The sequence below is a fragment of the Littorina saxatilis genome, linkage group LG11 (assembly GCF_037325665.1).
Source record: "Littorina saxatilis isolate snail1 linkage group LG11, US_GU_Lsax_2.0, whole genome shotgun sequence".
NCBI lineage: Eukaryota > Metazoa > Mollusca > Gastropoda > Littorinimorpha > Littorinidae > Littorina > Littorina saxatilis.
The window spans coordinates 26868076-26875764 of record NC_090255.1 but is presented as its reverse complement, the minus strand read 5'-3'; the positions used below and the strand labels follow the sequence as shown (position 1 = coordinate 26875764).

The 7689-nt window shown below is 41.2% G+C and overlaps 1 long non-coding RNA gene across 1 annotated transcript; it reads left to right on the top strand.

Moving 5' to 3' along the window:
• Positions 1-994: 994 nt before the first annotated feature.
• Positions 995-7326, top strand: LOC138980860 (uncharacterized). The gene is made up of 3 exons (XR_011460463.1): positions 995-1066; positions 5317-5411; positions 7176-7326. It is a non-coding gene; the product is annotated as an uncharacterized lncRNA (long non-coding RNA).
• Positions 7327-7689: the final 363 nt, after the last annotated feature.

Here is a 7689-nt window from a genome sequence, read left to right as displayed (position 1 = left end):
CAAAATCTAGATCGGCACTTTTCAGGGTGAGTACGGGTAAGGTCATGAAATCTAGTTTTTAGGCCACATGTTTGCCAAGATCTGCAGTCTTGGTTGGAGCAAAACAACGTTTGATTTGGAACAAAAAGGACTGGGTGGTCGGGTGGTAACGCACTTGCGCTCGGAAGCGAGAGGTTGCGATTTCGACCCTGGGTCAGGGCGTTAGCAATTTTCTCCCCCCTTTCCTAACCTAGGTGGTGGGTTCAAGTGCTAGTCTTTCGGATGAGAAGAAAAACCGAGGTCCCTTCGTGTACACTACATTGGGGTGTGCACGTTAAAGATCCCACGATTGACAAAAGGGTCTTTCCTGGCAAAATTGTATAGGCATAGATAAAAATGTCCACCCAAAATACCCGTGTGACTTGGAATAATAGGCCGTGAAAAGTAGGATATGCGCCGAAATGGCTGCGATCTTCTGGTCAATGTGAATGCGTGATGTATTGTGTAAAAAAATGCCATCTCACACTGCATAAATAAATCCCTGCGTCTTGAGTCCGAGTCTGGAGATACGCGCGCGATATAAGACTTCATATAACATCCTGACTGCTTGCTGTGCAGAGGAAATGTTCTTTTTAAGAAATGCATTCAAATAAAACAAATGGAGAAATGCCCACTGAACAGAAACAGCCAGGCTCCTAATTTGTGGTATGAATCCAAGTTGAGAGAGATCAGCTGAGCTAGGATTTTACATGGAACAAGATCATCCCTCCACTTGCATACATACCAGAAATGAACATGCAGTGTGCTTGATGTGGTGATCAAGTGACATTTTGCTATGAATTTGTTTAAGCAACTAGTAGCTTTTTCAGCGTTAATTCATTACTCTTATTCTTAGCACAAAGAACACCTTGCTAAGTTAAGTTATGTGTGTGTTTGTTATTGCAATGTAAGACCTTATGACATAAATATAACAAAATAACACATGATGAGATTCTAAATATGTTTTGTTTACTTGCAGGTCTCAGTTATTACCAATCCCTGCCTCTTTCTTCCCGCAACAGTGACATGGTGCTGTTATAGAACACAAGTAAGGCTTTTGATCATTTCCAAAATACACTAGCAATAGATTGTGAGTGCAACTGGTAATGAGAATATTTTACCACAAAAGTACAAATAACAGATTTATGATGTTGGAAAAAGAAGTCCGCCAGAGCAAGTGATTAGTGTACCAGTTAGCTAGGGTGGATAATAAGGACTGGGTGGCCGAGAGGTAACGCACTTGCCGAGTGGTAACGCACTTGCGCTCGGAAGCGAGAGGTTGCGAGTTCGACCCTGTGTCAGGGCGTTAGCAATTTTCTCCCCCCTTTCCTGACCTAGGTGGTGGGTTCAAATGCTAGTCTTTCGGATGAGACGAAAAACCGAGGTCCTTTCGTGTACACTACATTGGGGTGTGCACGTTAAAGATCCCACGATTGACAAAAGGGTCTTTCCTGGCAAAATTGTATAGGCATAGATAAAAATGTCCACCAAAATACCCGTTTGACTTGGAATAATAGGCCGTGAAAAGTAGGATATGCGCCGAAATGGCTGCGATCTGCTGGCCGATGTGAATGCGTGATGTATTGTGTAAAAAAATTCCATCTCACACGGCATAAATAAATCCCTGCGCCTTGAATATGTGCGCGATATAAATTGCATAAAATTAAAAAATTAAAAAATCCCTGCGCTTAGAACTGAACCCACGGAATACGCGCGATATAAGCCTCATATTGATTGATTGATATATTATATAATTACAATTTACAGTCAGCATAAAATGTTGAGGCCAGTCTTGAATTGTTCTCGCCCTGTGAATTCACCGGCAAATCAGATGGCATGAAGAAATCAATGGTATATTATGCTCTGCATTGAGTGAACCATCTCCAGTCATTCTGAGTGACACATCTCTTTAAAAAAAAATGCCAGTAATTAAATCCAGGCTACATGGGGATGGAAAATGACCCTGGCAATTTCAACCTCTGCTCGTGCCTTTGTGTAGCAGGATTGGATATGGATCTTCAAAAGCCGTAGTTCATTTGTTTGTCTCATGTATGACGTTATAAGTTAATACTATTAGTCAATTTCAAATAGCAGAGTTATTTTCAGAGCTTTCTAACTTCAAACCCTGTCTGCCCCGTGGAATCTAGTTTGTAATTTAAAGGGTATTTTGATTTTGACTCAGTTTGTTTCTTGCAAGTTCATTCTTTTCTCATTCTAGGTACTAAACCACTACTGATGACTGCCTGCATCAGGGTTATAATTTATGAAGAAGTCAAAATGCACATAATTTTTATATAACAGTTTACAATTTAAAGGCACACTTGCCTTGTCACTATAGTGTGGGTCACTGTCTCAGATATTATATGGCTATGCTTTAACATGGAATCCCTCATCTTGGCCACATACCAAAAAATAAAATATATATTATGTGTTTTAATTTTAAATGTGTCAAGCGCAAAGAGCATAATTGTAAAGTTATGATGTTGCGCTATATAAATGCTCATTTATTATCATTATTATTTAAGTTATTGAGACATCCCAGTGCACTAAGGGATTTATAGACCAAATCGAGAAAATTCATTATTGAACGAAGCGCATAGCGCTGAGTTTGCTCTATAAATCCCTTAGTGCACTGGGATTGTTTCAATAACGATATTGTCAGTACCGCCAGAGAAAAAAGAAGATTCAAAACGCACATTTTGCAACGCGCATTTGGATAGGCGTAACTGTGTGGTCAGGTTTGTGTCACTGGATCTACTTTTGTGTGGGCTGTCTCAAGTGTGTCGTGCTTTCGTCATACGCAAACTCGTGTTTTAATTTCTGTTGGTAAATTCCAGTGTAGCGTTAAGCTAAAAAGTGATGATCTTTCATAGAGACCTCATTTAAACTCGGAGAAAGGACTGTGCTCATAGTTATTTGCGATTCGAAACCGTTCATCGAGCTTCGACAGATTGACTGTGCAGAGTTTTGCCCCTTGCCACGGTCGACGGAAAGTACATTTTCAAAATAAATGTGGCATGTTTCTCGTGTGGTATCTTCACTCATCGGGGAGTCTGGTACTAAGGCCAAAAAAAAAAAAATTGTCTGTTTCTGGTAACATGGCTAAAAAAAATAGGGTCGGTAGGTCGGGATTTTTTTTTATTTTTTTTTATTTTTTTACCCCAAATGTAGACCAATAAAACTAACTTTAAAAATCGCGCAAAGAGACTGGATTCACTATACATAGAGACAAGACACTCAACACATTTACAAATCGTCAGCGGACTTTCGTTTTCACACGTTTTTGTTGTTCATTTTCTCACCCTGTCCTTTACCACCAAAAAAAAACAAAAACATTTTTGAGTTTGGAAAAAAAAAGTTTAGGGTCGGCGCCGAAATTTAGGGTCGGTCGGGTGACCAGAAACAGACAATTTTTTTGGGGGGCCTAATATAAATATGAACGGTAAGAATGCTCTGAACCCTACACGTATTATATCCCCATCATTTTTTCGTTCACATTTGCCCAACAAGTTAATTTGCTGAGCGGGGTTGATGTCGTCTGCTACTGCTACAGAGTCGATCGAGTCAGTCTTCCAAACTGGTCTAGCTGGTACGTTATCGGAATAACACTTGTGTTTTCTGTTAGCCGCTGGGAATTGTATACTAACTCATCATTTGGTAATGTGGATGATAAGCTACATGCCACGAACACGGCATATGAGAAGAATCTATGCAAGTCGGCGAAAATTAGATGAAACACAGCGGCTTCTATTTTTAGATCACTGGCACTGGCACAGGCACATGCAATCTGTCAGAAAAAAACCCACTTCTGCTTTAATTGAGAAGCAGGGAATTTATGGTCATTTGGTATTGTGGAGAATATAAGCTACATGTCATTAATTAATTCTGAGGATGAGAGCACAGTCTCGCTTAGGCAAAGGGCGGAAGAATACGCTCTGTGGAAAAGTTAGCGCACTCCAAGAGTGCGCTAACAGTTTTAGCGCATCGCCATTAGCCAATCAACTGGTTCACATCAGTCATGTGACACCAGTACTTACTGACAATTATTATTATTCAGTGACTGCTTGCTGTGGTGAGTTAACTCAAAATGTGGGATGAAATATTTTCACGAACATTCAAGCTGATCTATGTTGGTATTTGTCCAAGTAGAGGGATGATCTTATCCCAAGTAAAAGCCTGACAAGATCTGAGACGGTGAAGCAAAATGTTTTTACATAGTAAAGTAAGCCTTTAAAGCTGTGGTCTATTTATGACTTTCCGGGGCTACGAGGTTGAAAAACAGGGATACAATCATGTACACAATTCTGTACAGCAAACGCTACCCGAAACCCCACCTATACGGCGTGTATGACCTTGAGAGCTTCAGTTAACGCTTGAATTTTGCAGGGATAACATCCGGTTTGCTCTCTCAAAACTGATCATATTTTATCTTCAAGAGAGATCAAGGGAAAAAAAATAAACGCCCCGGCGCAGATTCGAACTCTCGACCTCGAGACTTCGTGTCTGATGACCTAACCACTAGGCTACTGCGCCAATTGAGAAAAAGAAGGAAAAACATTGATATGAATTCATGTTATGTTATTCTTGAAGCAGCATGATTTATACCTCTATCCGCCCATTGTTCAGAAGTGAATATATGTATAACTATTTCTTAGATGTCTGTTTTCAACTGCACAGACCTTTGGAGAGATTCAATTACTGTTCTTGTCATTTTTCTTGCATGTTGTAAATAGAGATATCGCAGCTATTTGCATGGCGCGAATGTCGTGTAGCATGACGGTGTAAACATGTACTGCGATTCCGTGAAACATGTTTGCAAATAAAGGCAAATTTTTATGGCAATTTTTACGTTTTTGCAACGCATGAATGGTAATTCAAGCGTAGAATGATATAAAATTATCTCTTTTTTTTTTAAATCTTTGACAACACTGGTGAAGTGGCCTAGCGGTCAAGACATCTGCCCCGACATTTCGAGGCCCCGAGGCCTTGAGTTCGAATCCCTGCCAAGTCGTTTATTTTTTCTGCTCGATCCTTCTTGACAAATATGCTTAGCTCTGAGAGAGCAAACCGGATGTTACCACTGCAAAATCCAAGCGTTGACTGAAGCTCTCAAGGTCATACACGCCGTATAGGTGGGGTTTCGGGTAGTGTTTGCTGTACAGAATTCTGTACATGATTTTATCCGTATTTTTCAACCTCGTAGCCCCGGAAAGTCATAAATAGACCACAGCTTTAACGAGCAAGTATGTCTATTGCACTGGGTGTTTTATTATTATTATGTATATATTTTTCTTCCAGGTAGTCTCTCTTTAAACTGACTTTCTACACCATGGTGTCTCTGGCAGTGTTATATTGGCAGAAGACAGTTGGAACTGGATATCCTCATTTAGATGGTAGGCATGTTTTGGGCTTTTGTGTTGCTTTGGTGTATGTGTGTATGGTGTGTGTGTGTGTGTGTGTGTGTGTGTGTGTGTGTGTGTGTGTCTGTGTTAAGGCCATGTCAGACGCACAACACAAAACAGTGTTTCCTTTCAAAACAAACACAAAACAGCGTGTTTCACATGTGACATCCCCCAAAACGCATTTCAGAAAACACTGTTTCGTGTTTTTGCATCGTGTTTTGGGTTTTAGACAAAGGCAGCGAGGGAGAGGAGATGGGCACCGCCCTCATAAAAAGCTGGCCCCCAGAAAAGTGGAGATCTCTAACATCTCTCTCCCCTACGACCAGATGGTTATGGGAATACCTTTACCTTTTTTTTACCTAAAATCTAAAAACACGTTTTGGTAGTCAGCCAATGAACGCGGACGATCAACTCAAATGACTCGGATTCCGGCACTACGGAGATAGAAAAAAATGGCAGACTCAGATGTGGTACCGATTCAGGGTAGTATCGGACCCATGAATCCTAACTAGAGTCTATGGATCCTGTCACGATTGAAGAGAGGCAATAATATCAGTGGGCGCTGCCAGCCGTGTTGTTTACAAACCCAAACACAACGCGGTAGCTGGACGGGTCAAGCTGACACTGACCGTATCAGTGGACACTGACCGTATCAGTGGGCACTGCCAGCCGTGTTGTTTACAAACTCAAACACAGGGCGATAGCTGGACGGGTCAAGCTGACACTGACCGATATTTCTGTGAAAACACGCACCGCGCTTCATCTGTGTGTTTCGCGTGTGACATCCCCTCTTTAAAAACATGTGTTTCCCCGACGTTTTGAGATGGTGTTTTTTGTCGAAAACAGGGTTTTGTGTTGTGCGTCTGTCTCCGCCTTTAGACACATACCAGAAATAAACACACTGTTTGCATGCTGTGGTGAAGTGACATTTTGTGATTTGTTTTTTTAATGAACTAGTACAGGTAGCTTTTACAGCATTTATTCATAACACAATCGCACTTTTTGGGGTATGTGAACAAGTTAAGAAATCATGTCTTATCCCATTTTAAAGCCTGACCAGATCTTAGACAGTGAGCCAAATTGTTTTCATGAGAAGGAATGTGCCTTTTAGTGAAATCTATGTACTTTACAAAACATATTTTAAGAAATGAAATGTGTTACAAGTAACAGCCTTAGGAGTGATAGCCTGCAGGTGGAATAATAATCTTCAATTGCCTAGAAATGATTATCTGGTTAAGAATGACCTCTTCAAGAAAATTAATAAAAAAGCATTTTGATGTTTGTGACGATTAGTTACTCTGTATCACGTTTGGTCGCTGATTTTGCTGTCGGTGTCCGTGTTGGGCAGGTGTGCGTCCATGATGTCATTGCTATTGAAAACTAATCTGTACTGTAAAGTAAATGTACCCGTACATGGCAGTTGTCTGGTCAAACCGAGGGCCAGCCATAACTGGGACTGATGTATCCTCAGGCACTCGACACCAGGTGGGCGGGGCCAGTGGTTAGGGTGTGATTCCCTGCCTTACACCACCACAAAGTGTTGTATCAGTAGACAAGACTGAGCAGAACTTCTGCCCCCCACCCCCCTCACCAATTGACCACTCAGTGCCATGTGCCTGTGGCTGTATCATAAACACTTTGTGACAATAGTTGTTACCTCCTTAGAACATACCTTGTGATGCTCCTCAGTGTTTGATGTATGCTAACTGGTGTACTTATGACATAGTGTTCATATGAAAGTTTTATGTGTTGCAGCTCATCCAGATCACAGGTACACAAAGGAGCTGGTTCCAGTGAAAACATAGGCACATGGAACTGCTTATGGACTACTTTAGAAAGTGTGCGGTTACAACCAAGACTCTCCAGTCAGGAAGGTCTGCGGAAGGGTGCTTGTTCTGTTTCCTCGGACAGGCTTTTCAAGACAAGGTAGGTTAAACCACATGATTGGGCTTTAATTATGAATGCACTTCAAAGTTCACTTATTTCATTATCTGGTACAAGTTCTCTTGCATGTGGGTGTAAGGCTGAAGAAGAACCTCTGACAAGTCAATTTTCAAGCAACTGAGCATGAACCCAGGTAAAACAAGTCGCGTAAGGCGAAAATACAATATTTAGTCAAGTAGCTGTCGAACTCACAGAATGAAACTGAACGCAATGCCATTTTTCAGCAAGACCGTATACTCGTAGCATCGTCAGTCCACCGCTCATAGCAAAGGCAGTGAAATTGACAAGAAGAGCGGGGTATTAGTTGCGCTAAGAAGGATAGCAC